The sequence below is a fragment of the Hemiscyllium ocellatum genome, chromosome 8 (assembly GCF_020745735.1).
Source record: "Hemiscyllium ocellatum isolate sHemOce1 chromosome 8, sHemOce1.pat.X.cur, whole genome shotgun sequence".
In the NCBI taxonomy this organism is placed as follows: Eukaryota; Metazoa; Chordata; class Chondrichthyes; order Orectolobiformes; family Hemiscylliidae; genus Hemiscyllium; species Hemiscyllium ocellatum.
The window spans coordinates 51727355-51741764 of NC_083408.1; positions in this window are offsets into that span (position 1 = coordinate 51727355).

Consider the following 14410-nt stretch of genomic DNA (forward strand, 5'->3'; position numbering starts at 1 on the left):
ATCTGGAGATAAGCTGTGAGGATAGCTCTCAGGGAGATAGCTCTTTTAGTGAGATTGGGGTCTGCAATTGTACTAATTGTGGACCTCTTATCTTCACACCAAATCTGCACTTGCCATTGTGTTACTGGTGAAGTCAATTGGCTTCCCGATATTTAATGAGTATGAGTAAATGTATTTTGATTGATGTTGAATGCCCAATATCTCTGAATGAATATTGAAGTTGAATGTCTGTTGTCTGTACAGGTTCCATAATGTCTGGGTTGGATAGTTCGAGGTGTAAGTGTTAGTTTCAATCTAAAGTGTTAGGTCTGGTTGGTTGTTTTGTTAGAGTAATTGGATTTTTGGACTGAACAATGGTCCGAGACCAAAATCATTCTGGCTCTGTGTGTGTTTATTGCAGCCTGAGCTCAGGATTTTGTCCAATATCTTAGATGTTAGAAAAGCTCTGGATCTTGGTCCAATATGGTAGAATGAGGGGATTTTCGCTCAATCCTACATAATTTAGACAGAGTTCCAAAGTTTGCATGAAGCATAGATACTATGAAGTCACAACACTGAATGGAGAAAAGTCATGCAGGACAGAAATCAACTCGGGGAACTGCACAATACTCCAGTTGTGCATAAACCACATTTGAAAATAAGTTTGGATGATGAAGGTGTGAAAACCCACCAAAACAATAATCAATCAAGATTCCAAGTGATCTACAAGTTGCTTGTATGGAATGAACTGCCAGCAGGGGAAGTGGTTGAGGCTGGTACAATTGCAACATTTAAAAGGCATCTGGAGGTTGGGTATATGAATAGCAAGGAATTGGAAGGATATGAGGCATGTGCTGACAAATAGAACTAGGTTAGGTTAGAACATCTGGTCATCCCAGACAAGTTGGACTGAAGGGTCTGTTTTCATGCTGTACAGCTCTATGACTCTATGACTCTAAGGCGAGAACATCCCAAGTGTGAAGATTATATAATCACAAGGTCTGGAAGGATTGTCATTTTGCCAACACTTATCTTAAATTTTCAATTCTTGTTTTGTGTGTAAATAGTTTCAATCACCCTAATATATAGATTTTGTCACTCTTAGTGTATGTATTTGTTTTTAACTTGGAGATGGGAGGGGAGTGGTGAAGGAAAAGTTGCACTACTACTTTCAGAGCTGTTTTGTTTGAGATAGATATGCTAATGAACCAACGACCAGGATGAAACCACATGACCAACTGGCATGTGCAGTCCAGCAGAAGTAAGCTGCAAGGATGATGTGTGCATAGTTATCTGTAACTGAAAATTGGAGTCTGAAGTTGTTTAAAAAATCTGCATGAGATTTTAGAGTAAGCTGATTGATGCTATTTAATCTATTATTTACCAATAACAAGAAATGCAGTGAGGTTGGAATTAACACCTGTTTTCCATCTCCACTGTAGGCAGCAATCCAAACCCACCTGCCTGGAGCTCTCTTGTTTGGAGCCACCAAACACATTCATGCCTCTATCTTTATCTTTCAACAGGCCAGTCAGAGTTTAATTTGGAGAGACTACTAATTGGAGAACTATTTATTTTATAATTAGATGACACATATCAAACAGAGGTTAGAATAATTTCCTGTTTGAAATTCCTTAGTGAAAATGCAAGAATTATTATAAAATGCTTTGTTTTTAAAATGATTAAATAGTTGTCTTATGAATTAAGGTTGAGAGAAATAATTGTTTTTTTTCAAACCATTAAGTTGCTTGGAAACTCTATTTCTTTACTAATCAGTAGCAAAGTACATTAATCTGAAATATTTTCCAAATTTTTAATTAATTTCCAGTTTTACTTTTCTGCTAGCTTTAGATTGTCACTATTGAAGAGCAAAGTATTTTCTAAAAGAGAGCATTCTAGCTTTTTCACAGAAAGCTAAGCTTTGAGATCATTACAGCAAAATAAATTTGGAAATTAACCAAAAATAATGGACTTGTTTAATAGAACAATTAGTGTGTTCTTGACTCTTTAAGAATTGTTTAAATATTTCAACTTGCAGCTGGATCTCAAAGGTTTAATAGGTGATTGAAACTTATGGGGGGAAAGAAGCAGATGATCAAATTCACAGGGGATTTAGTCAGACTGTTCTCAATACCCAGTGCAATATATTAAGCCCCGTCACTGTTGTCAGAATTGCTATGATTCAAACAAACCTATACTGTAACTTCATCCTTTTAATGAGCTACTGGAGAATGGCTTTTCCATAGGACACCTGTAACATATAATAAAACACATTTTTAAGAGAATCGTGAGGCCTTGCTGCTGGCAAGAAATTTACACTGTGGTTTGTAAACCTGTTTTCAGACAGCTGGGATACAAAGCAACAGATTCAGCTTTTACTGTAAACTTCACAGACCAATTATCTACTCTGAATCATGGGAGTTTAGCAAACAAACATGAGTACCTGCTGGGCTATTTCAAACGAGCAGCTTACAATCATTGTGCATCAATACCTTCCAGGCAAATCAATTCATAATGATAAATCTATCAAAATAATTTTGAACACAATATTAACTTCAGATGACTACATTAATAATCTGCTTCAATCATTTTTGTGAAGCCAACCTACCTTTTATTGACTTTCTGCTTATGGAATGTTTAATGCTTACTTATTTCATTTCACCCCATTACTTTTTTCATGTCAATCAACAGCACTTAATACAGTTTGGTTACACTTTTGCTGAAATAAATTGCAGAAGCTGCTTATTGTGTCCAAGATGAAGATACACTGAGAGAGATCAATGTACTTCTGATTAAACAGATTGCGGCATTTAAAGTGAATTTGCTCCAATAGGTAGAGACTAGTATTGAAAAAGGCTTGATCTGGAAATGCAGTCTGACTTATGAATATTCCTTTAAAGAGTAGAACCTGTTAATGGTTTAAATGCAACTTGTGTTTTATGTTTTATTAAAAAAAGGTTATTAATTGTATTTCAGAGTTGGATATTTAAAAGATTGAAATAAGTCGATTTATCAACTTATTTACTGATGGCAACATTTGCTGGTAACTGGTTCACGTGATGACTTCAGTTGTGATTAATATGAGTCCACATCTGTTTCTCTTCCCACTACTGATGATGTCAGTTTCTGCATTGGATTTTGGTTGATCAGATTGCTATGGGTGCTTTCCCATCAGGATGTGGTGACTAAGCAGTTGGTGACCTGTACTGTATTATGCTGTGTTTCTAGTTGGCTACCTGATTTTCTTTTTCCTTGTATTTTGACTCCTGACAGCTTTGATTGACTCAGTCTATTTCTTGAATCTTCCCAGGCATTCTGAAAGGAAAATGGACCCTTGCTTATCTTAATAAAATCTTTTTAGATTTTCCACTTCCAGCAGCGATTATGTTTATGCAGACAGTTCTTTGCAGTGGCATGGATTGGCTCTGTAGCTTTTTTTTTCCATTTGCTATGTGACCTATGATATAATGCATAGATTTTTTTTATGTAGACTGATGAGATCTCCAGCAGAGATGCTGCTCTGACTGAAGGAGTGACTGTATTTGATGAGCTTGTTCTTTGAAATCCTAATCTCAGCCTTCTCTGTTGTATTAACATAATCAGGAGGGAAATGTGCCCTAGCTGTGGGAATCAGCTAAGTGAAATATGTCTTGGATATTGGGAGTTTGCAATAGATTTGATGCCTTAGCTGTTAAGTTATCTCTGTTCTATCTGTCTTGCTATTTTCTGAGTTAACTTGGTTGTATATCTCATAGTTACCATAACTGAAATAAATAGACCAATCTGATAATATTCCTTTGACAAAAATTTTTATATCTGAATATCATTATTACACAGCACAGTGGCCTGTAATATACTGTGGAGCCATTTCACAGAACCTCAGATTATTTTTTGCGATGAGATATCAATATTTCATCTAACCATGTTGTGCCTTCTCTGTTCCAATGGAAATTGACTCTGGAGCTTGAGTAAATCCTCATAATGCACTTTGTTTAAAGTATCTGGTATGATTCTGATGGTTTTGTACTCTATAAAGCTTCTTACCTGTATTTTAATCATTACCCTATGCAAATAATCATTGCCTCCTTAACTTTATGCCCTACTTGCAAATTCAGACATTCCCATGTTCTCTGTCCATTCATACTTTTCTTTTCCATTGAGGATATTGATGGTATTTTGACACCAAGGGCAAGGGGATTTCAGTCCAAACAATGCATTAAATCTGGATTTAAGTGGGTGTGTTTGAACGTGATAAAGGAACTTCCGTGCAATTGAGGGGAGTGTGAATATTGGCTGTTCAAGTAGAGATGTGAGGTATCCAGAGAGAGGAATAGGTGGAGTTGCAAGGTGTGTTGTCCTGAGGAGTGCTGTGCTGGAGGGCGTTGGAAAAGTCAGATTTGGGGACTTGGCATCTGAAACTGTTTGGGCACTGCAGCTGTCCTTCACTTTTGACTCCTCATGCTGAAGAAACCACACATCTGCAGACCCATGAGGATGACCTCAGACCTACCCTCCCCCCTCCGCATCTAGTGCCCGAAGATCAGGAGCGTGGGTCTGAAGTGCAACCAAAAATAGAGCAGAAGGTTGCAGGGGACCGGTGCGTGCAGCACCCTCCACCCCAGATCCCTGAGAGAAAGAGAGAGGACTCCCACATAGCGAGACCTCCACTGGGGATCTCCACCACCCGGTGGCAAATGGGCATGCCAAGGTGTGTCCGGGCGGTGAACCAGGGAGAAGAGGTGGAGGGTGTGCATCAGCAGCCGATACAGGGCTCACCATTTATATGTACCTAAAAGAGGTAAAATTAAAATTCCCGAGGCAGCTCAGGTTGGGGGCACAGGCTTCAGTGGAAAGTATGGGACCATGGGGCTAATGTGAAATTCTGCCTGGGCAGAGATAAACGCAGACTGGATTCTACCACACACCTGAGCATCCTCCAACTGAATCTCCTGGTGATTTTTTTTTTCTCTTTACTTACATTGGAGAGGCCTTGACACTGATCCAGCCCTCTCAGAGCCACCTCTCAGAGTGAACAGAACCCCTGACACTCCTGTGTGTTTTTTTCTTTGTTTGTTGTGTGTGTGCAGGTGTGAGACACAGTGATAGACAACAGGTGTACAAATCTTCATTCAGTTTCCACCACCAGGAAGAAAGGAAACACCCGAGTGGTCAGTGACAAGCAGTGTCCTTCACATCAAAGGGCAATGCTGCGTGATCAAACAGTGAAGGAAAGGGCAGGGATTAAATCAAAATTGAATTGGAAGGGGAAATAATGCACTCCACTCCACCCAGCTCTCCCTGAACAGCTCAAGGGTATTGGTGGATACCGCATGCTCCTTCTCCAGAGACACGCGGGCTCTAACATAACGGCGGAAGAGGGGCAGACAGTTGGCCCTAACAACCTCCTCCACGCCCGCTACCTGGACCTGTTTATGGCCAATTTGGCCAGGCCCAGGAGTAGATCCATAAAGAGGTCCTCAGACCTGCCCTCCTCCTCCGTACTGGATGCCTGAAGATCAGGAGCGTGGGACTGAAGTGCAGCCAAAAACAGGGAAGGAGATTTTTAAGAAAATCAACAAGGGAGTGCAAGTGCCCATATCCAATATATACATGGTCCACGGACCCCACAGCACCACAGAACAAGCAGTTGGGCTGGGAGTCTGTGAACCACCGCGATCTGCGTTTGCAGTGGACCGCTGCGTGCAGCACCCTCCACCCCAGATCCCTGAGAGAAAGGGGGAGGACTCCCATGTAGAGAGCCCTCCACTGAGGATCCCCACCGCCTGGTGGCAAATGGGCATGCCAAGGCATGTCTGGGCAGTGGATGAGGGAGAAGAGCTGGACAGTGTGCAGCAGCAGTTGATACAGGGCCCTAAAAGGGACAAAACTAAAATCTGAAGGCAGCTCAGATTGGGGGAACAAGCTTCCATTGGAAGTATGGGACCTTGGTGAAATTCTGAAATTCTGTCCAAGCACCTACATTTTCTGACAGGTCTTCTGAGGGATCAGGTTTATTTTGCTCCTGCCCCGTTTGCAAGATAGCATCTTTCAGGTGATCCAGATGTTTGTTCAGGAGCACTTCACCGACCTGAACTTTTAACTTCAGGGACCTGACCTCAAGCCATCCTCACCCTGTACTCATAGAGAACCATTCCCATGGTTCCTGCACCAAACTTCATTCCCTGAGTAAATTGTCTCTCTCGCTTAGAGGAGGCACATGGCTGGCATTGGTGTTCCTACTGCCTTTTCATCCTCCCTCAGGTCCAGGAAGATCAGGTTTAACATAGTGCTGAATCTTCTCCCCATCAGTAACTCTGCTGGAGCTATCCCTTTTGTTCCATGTTGGATGGTACAATAATTGAACAGAAACAAGGACAGTTTGGTATTAAGTGACGCTGTAGGCTGCTTCTTTAAGCTTGCCTTCAATGTTTGGATGGCTCTGCTAGACCATTAGACAATAGATTATATTGAGCTGTCCTTATACACTGAATGCCATTTGACTTTAGGAAATATTTGCATTCCCTGCTAATAAATGAGGTTCCATTGTCAGTGACCAATACTTCCAGGAGTCTGTGTATCACAAATGATGCTTGCCACTTCTCAATTGTCATCCCTCAGTTTGCCAAATGAACCTTATTCATGTCCAACCACTTTGGATGGGCATCCATATGACCAAGAACATTGAGCCCATGAATGAACCAGCACAGTCAACTTGTAAGTAAGTCCATGGCTTACCTGACCATTCTTATGAATGTGAAGGTGTTGCTGGTGGCAATTTCTATCTGGCCCAGATCCTGGAGAACTTTTTAGCTAATCGGCCAAGGCTCAGTTTTAATTATGAGGTTCGCAGTGAGCTGGGCTTTGGTCCCTCTGCTCAGGATGTGCCCTGTGTGAGGCCCTATGATTGCCTACACTCACATGGTGTTCCCCAAGCTCAGTCAGACAGGTGAGGGTGTCCATTGAAATGCCCTGTAGCTCCCATGCTCCACTTGCTGCATTTTCTGATGACAAAACCAGCTGCAGTGCCTGTTTGAAGTCCAGTTGGGCTTCAGCTAGTAGGCTCTTCTGTATGGAAACATCATTAATCTCACATATCAAATGGTCTCTTGGCATCTCATTCAAGTTTAACCCAGAATCCCATGCCTCTGCCAGTTGTCACAATCTCATTAAAAAATCCCAATATGGATTCCCCCGGTTCTCTAACAGCCATTTAAAAACTGACAGCATCTCAGGATTAGAGGAGGTTTGGGATCATAATATTCCTTAACAAACTCTACCAACTCTTGGAAGATTTTAGTGTCTGGTCCCTCTGGGAAAGTTAGGCCCCTTATAACAGAAAATGCTGCGGGTCCATAAGCAGTCAGAATGATTACTCATTGCTTTTCATCTGTCCCAATGTCAATAGCCCAGAAAAAATAATGCATTCTTTCCATATTCTGGGCCCAGTCTTCAACAGCAGGGTCAAATGAGTCAAGCTTCAAATGATGTCAGAAATGCTCACCCCAGCTCCAAGATGATTGTTGCAAGTGAATGTTTTTCAGGCACGTACTGTTTTCATCCATTGCCACTGAAATAACTGCACAGAGGCCAATACCCCGTCTCCAAGTCACCCATTATTTACTATGTGCAGTACACTGGTTGTAGCCAACCAGCTTAGGGTCAGTCCTCAATTGAGGCGATTCTAACCTCCTGTTTATATTGCTCAGCCAGGGCTTCTTGATTGGGGTTGTTAACCTAGACCAATCAAGTACCGTCTAGTGAATGAAATCCACCTGGTTCCAATCGCTACACTCTGTCTTTGTGAACCTTGCTGGGATCTCTTCAATTCAAAAATATTCCTTTTACAGATTCATTCTGTCATCTCACTCACCCTTCTGAATGACTAGGGTACTTGGTAGGTGGGATGCTAATGCTGTGGCTCAGTTGAAGAATCCTGGTAAATGCCATTGAAATTGTTAGTGTCTGCTTGATCTACTCCAGCTCCTGCTACTTCAGGAGCCAGTAACATCAGAAGGACCTAGGTCCTAGACTCACTGAAATGGAAAATAATAGGAAGTAGTGTTGGGATAACTCCCAATGCAGATCCTCCAATGGGAAATTTTCCATGTCAAACTGTACCAGAGAACTGATTACAGTGAGCACAAGACAAAACCAGATGAGATTGACCAATGGTGGTCAATTGTACCTTTGTATCTGATTTCAATATGCTATTACCATGCTGCTTTATCTTTATGCAGATAAAAATACAACAATTCATTGACTTATACACTTTCTCTTCCAAATAGCTTTACACTTTGTGACAGCAGAAGTCTTATAATTTGAGGAAGAATGTTAAGGCCTGATAGAATATTGAAACATTTAGCATTCTTGCCAGTATTCAGGAAGCTTGTGCCCATTCTACAACCACAATATGTTTGAGTGAAGCTTGAAGCATGGCTATCAGGAAACATTTTCAATTTAGTTTTGTTAAAAATAGTGACGTAAGTATCACTGTATGGAAATGAATTCCTAGGAATTGGAGATGGGGCTGGATGCAAGATGTCAAGGGAAGTCAGTTCAGGTTGATTTGCTGAATCAATCCCATCGTGCATGAATCATGACGTTTTTGCGGACAATACACATAAATGAGGCTCAAAATAATAGAGGTAATGTTAGACCATGTGACGTAGGAACAGACACTTGGTCCATCGAGGCTGCTTTGCAATTCAGTGACATCATGGCTGATCTGATAATTCTTCTCTCCACTTTCCTGACTTATCCCCATTACCCTTGATCCCCTTACTAATCAAAATTCTGTCTCTCTCTCAGCTTTTAATATGCTTAAGTACCCAACCACAGCAACCCTCTGCGGTGAAGGTAAGGTGGCATTCTGGCATTTTGCCAAACGTGGTGTGGCTGTCTGTCGCATGTTGATGCCACCAGCTGTATTGGAAGACCTGACACAAGACTAAAGGTTCCATTCCCAGAAGAATGTGCTGCTGCAACAATGCCAGACTGCAGAACGGAATTGCTTGGACCATGGATGGATTTTCTCATGTACTTCAGGACCTCATAATGTGAATTCCAGCCTGGACCTTTAGGAAAGGAGACCAGTGGATTAGTCTTCCCAAGGGTAGCCTCCTAATTGGCAACTTGAGTGCTCACCAACGTTAGGAGGACCCTGATGCCACTGGTCCCATCAGAGAGCTTGGCAGTGCCAGCAGGAGATGTGCACAATGCTGAAGCAGGCCCAAGGCAATGGCGGGGGAGAGGGGTGGGGAAGAGGGGTGGGGGCCTTCCCTCAACATAGAGGTCTCATTTTAAATAGATCTTTCAGAGCAGAGAGGAAACTCTCCTGGTGGAGGTTAGTGCAACCTTTTCAATAAGCAACTCCAACTTTAGGGCATGAATACCTCTGTCTATCACCAGCTATCCCTTATTTCTCTGCTTCCCCCCTGACCCCAAGTCTCCACTCAGGCCTAAGAAATCAGATCACCATGATGTAGAGACTGTTTTCATTTGAGATGTGTTTGAAGAAAGATTGAAAGCAATCACAAAAACTACATCAATTTTTAAAGTAAATTTCTTAATTTAGCTTTGAGATAATTTATGTCATGTTTAATGCGAGATAAAAACAGATATACAAGCACAAAGGATTTTTTTTAAAAAAGCTTTCAACCTATTACAGGTTCCAAAAAAGATCTGTTCTTGGAAAACTGGGTCTTTAATTATCCATTAAATCTCCATTTCTTCACAAGAGAAATACAAGTTAGGAAGAAGAGGTAATTATAAAAGTTGACTTTTGAAAATGATACACATAATGAAAACTGTTAACATGTTCCTCCTGTTTCTCTTCACTCCTGGTCCTGAGCTGATCACTACTGCATTGGTTGGCATCAAGAGTTGTCCCTTGTGCTGCTTCTCTCCTGCAGCTTGAAGCAGGGCCCCCTGCTCTACTAAATGCTGTAGGTTTTGTCCTGAGTAGATTGAATATCTGAGTTTGAATTTCATCCTGTCTGTAATCTGCTTCATCATATTTGATGTCGCAGCCTGACTTTTACTCTTTACACACTGCTCATATTTGCATGGGTGGTGTACTAGCAACATTAGCCATGTTATCTAGTAGAAGTCACTGTTGTCTTGGTTGTGTTGGTTCCAATGCAGCTCCTCAGCAGATTATTGCAGAATGAAGACAGAATTGAACATGGTGAAACCCATCATTCTATGACATGTTCTTGATTTGTACGTAATTCGTTGCTGGGGTTCAGTTTGGATAATTGCTTCCTGAATGCCCTGGAGACCGATGGTGTCCAGTTGAGACCCCTTCTCTCTGTTTCTCCTCTTCCTTTCATCAGCTTGACCTCTGTTCATTCTTGAAACTATGCTGTATCTAAGGGGAACATTTACCTTTGCACCATGCTTGGGAGCAACTAGCTTGTGCAGAAGCCTTGAAGACAGCAAAATCATCTGCAACACTAATTTCCAATTTGAAACAGTCATTCAAAAAAATCTAGAATATGTGGACTTATACAATCGACCAGAAGGAGTCAATCTGCAACTGATTTGAAGGTCGCTGACGATTTAGTTTGATAGGACTGCTTGGGTATCCCGTCTAGTGTTAAATATGTGTTCCCCTTTATGAGGGTAAGAAATATCATTTACTCAAGTTTTGAACTCCAAAATGACATTATTGAAAGAACAGCATTTTATATTTTACTGGAATCTTCATCCACACAGCCTTTGGCCATTCACTGCAAAGTCGTTAGTGCCCTATCAATGAGGCTTAGGAATGACTCCAACATAATCCAGTGGATGCTGTTGTAATGAATGACATTTTGGTTCCAATATGGCATCAATCCATAGCTCTTAAACAGCTATCAATTTTAGTTTCAACAATAACAATGGTAATGAGCAGATTTTTTTCTTGATCATTGCATATATCCATTCAGCCTTGCAATTGTGACAATTATAAGTTCTTGTATCTAGCTTACTTACACTTAGCAATGATTCCTTTGACTCTTGAGTATTCACACTTCCTGATGTGGGTCACGTTCACTGTTATTAGGTAGCAACCTAATGATTAGATTCTATAACTGGTCTCTGCCATCTTTGACTTAGAAGCAGAAATATCTCTTGAAGCACCTATTACGAAAAACTGAGATACTTGAAACTGAAGGATATTATAAAAATGTGTCCATCATTGTAACAAGCTTGAGGAATTGATAATATTCTTGCAATTATTGCATGGTTCAGTGTGGATCTGAGCCGTGCAGACAATATTAAATTTCAGTCTGTGTTAATTTTACAGGGACTATTACCATTAGTAGCCCTAGGTCAGGGAAGTCAAAATTAGCCAAAGTTCAGCTCGGGATTGTTTCCCAGTGCCCTCTGCTGGTAGCACACATGCAGACAGTGGATGAAGTTGTCACTTGTCTTTGCTTCTGTGTAAATTTGTCAGCCTTCACAATCAAGGCTTAGAGTGGAACATTGGCCATTTGGCCAAGTTATCAGAGGGTAATAATTAAACCAGGTACGTGTCTTCAGATGTTGAGAAGGGGAGAAAAACAATTGCACGAAAGGGACTTGCAGCTTGTTATCTGTACAAACTTGAAATATTCTACAGCCAAAGGCAGTAATGGATATGAACTTGATACTATGATTCACTTTGCAAAAGGACATACCACCTTAATCTTAATTCTGTTTAATCTAATTTTCACTTAAACAGCCAAATGCAAGCTGTTAATCATACAGGTTTTTAAAGGATCATAATATTTTAACAAATTGAACATTAATCAAATTACGTATGATTAGAAAAATAAAGCTGCTATTAAATTTAGCTTTTATGAATGAAATTCCACAATGTCGATTATTGCAGCATTGCTGGAACTAAAGAGTGGAGCTTGACTAGATATGGGTTTCTATACTACACTAGATCAATCCCACAACCAGTAAATGGATATTATTAAACAACATGGGGTAGTGCAAACTGGGAAGAAAAGCTCTTGGTGTGCTGCTTTAGAACAGAGCTGCTTGCATGCTGTGACAGGGCAATTGTCGACATGCTTTCTCGTACCTATCTGTAGCTTTTTTCAACATTGGTAACCATGGTGACTGGAGCTTAACAGACTAAGCAGTTAACAAGCCTTCTTGATAGGAGTTCTTTGGTTCTTATATTGCTTTTGCTTCATGAGGAATAAAACAGAATCCAGACCCTCAAACACCATATGCAAGATGATCATTACTTGCTGGCTATTTGGAAACCTATTTGCTGCAAGTCACCACAATTTGCTTGCACCTTCTAAGTTTCTAACTATTATTACTGTAATAATTTAATTTATCTAAATATAATTTAATTTAAGCACAGTGCTATTTGCAGTGGCTGCAACAACCATCCCCAATTTTAACATTTAGCTTTAAAATAATAATGTATTACACTATAGAATTTGCATAGTAAGTTTTGTATTTTTATGTTTCTGTTTTGAAATATACATCATATGCTGACATTTGTTATTCTAATATTTGTTTTAGTTGTGCAGTATCTCCAAATCAGTACGAGCTGAATGTTTTGGTTTCATCACCAATATAAATCTATGGCTGTTTTTGATTATATCATGATTATAAAAGTTTTTCAGAAATATTAAAAAGTTGCTAATACTGCTAGTGGATCATTGTTACTCCAGTCAATTTGAAATGTTTGTAACTTGCTACATTCAAGGCTTCCTACAATCTGGTTCTAATTTTAAGGTAGAACTTCAAATGGACAGATGTTATTGATCTGTTGCCACTTCTATCAGTCTGGACCAGAGTTGAAACCAATGTAAAAGTTAGGAACTGGGTGAAAAGAAAATATGCTCATTATATTCATTCTTAGGATTTGCTATCCATCTTTACATGACATAAGAAAGTGTGATAGATCTTCTGTTTCCTATATTGAAACTTGTGGCTGTAAAGAGAGACAGGCGTTTTTTAAATTTTGCACTCATCAGGACAAATGCAAGAATGCTGAAGTTCAAATAAATGCAACAATTCATATTTGGATTGAATGCTGATTGGTTGACAACTTGCCATCTGACCGAGTAAGTGCATTTCTGTGCGGAGTACAAGTCCCTGCATATGATGACATGTTGCTTCTAGAAAGTGCAATTTAGGCACTTTACAAGCTTGACTAATTGTATTAAGACAGTATTTTCAGATACCCACAACTGCAGGCACATGCATGTGCGTTTATTCAGGGAAGCACATGCATGTGGTTCCAAATGCACTTTATAATCACATAGATTTTACATTTGACATCATGTGCAAATGTAGTACTGTGCATATACAGGGAAGCAGGTGGGATTCAGAGGTGGGGAGAGCGACATCAGGACGGAGGGGAATCCCCTGGAGTGAGGATGGAAGATAGGAATGAGTGGTGACAAGGAAGCCCTTTTTCCTTTGTGCCCTTTTCCCTCTCTCTCTCTCCCTTTTTTTGTGCTCCCTCCAGCTCTCTTACCCACTACTCCCATCTCTCAGGTTCTGTCTCCGGCCACTTCCCCACTACTTGTACACGCATATGTGATTTTTGTTTGCAGTGCAGAGTATGCATTTGGTGTCAGCCAATGCAGCCTAATATTAAACAGCCTGTTTATTTTACTATTGATGCTGCTAGGATTATTCAGCAAGTGCTGCCAATTATGGATTCATCATTACAAATAACCAGAGAACGTGCTGTTTGACTCAATCAGGCAATTGCTAGGCCAGTCCCTGTCAATTTACCAACCAATCAGCATCCTCTTCCCCCTCTAGTATAAAATGTTGTTCTTGGAAATTTGAGATTGTTATATTTGTCCTGCAAGATGAAAATGATAACGTATTTTTTCAGCAAGATTCAGTCTGTGCAACTGATATTTTTGCTCGTTCACTTTAAAGGTTGGTTGAGAATCACTGACTTTGGTCTGAGAGTAGACTTGGATGTTGGTCAGACTGGTAACGAAAAGATGATGATTATTTCCGTAAACGACATGAGTAAAATGGAAGGATTTTACAACAATCCAGTATCGTCATGGTCACTTTCATCAATACCAGCTAGTTATTTCGAGATTTTTTAAAGCAGTATTCAACATTCTCAGCCATCATGACTTTTCAGTTCCTGATCTTTAATCATTGAGTCCTGGAATAGTAAGATAATCTACTAACACAAACATTTAAAATTTTGAAATACAGGTTGTTATCTTTTTACGCACGTTCGGTCAACACTAATTTGCTGTAACGCAATTGATGAATTGGGGGTGCTGTTTTTAAAGTGTGAACTTTTAAAGCATGTGTTGGCTATAACGTGATTACATCACCAACACGATAAGCGCTGTTTGTAAAGCGTGACTTTTCGAGAACACGGGGCTGCACAAGAATGCAACTACTGCATTATGGAACTATTGCATTATAGACTGGATATTTGAAAATTGAATTCAACATT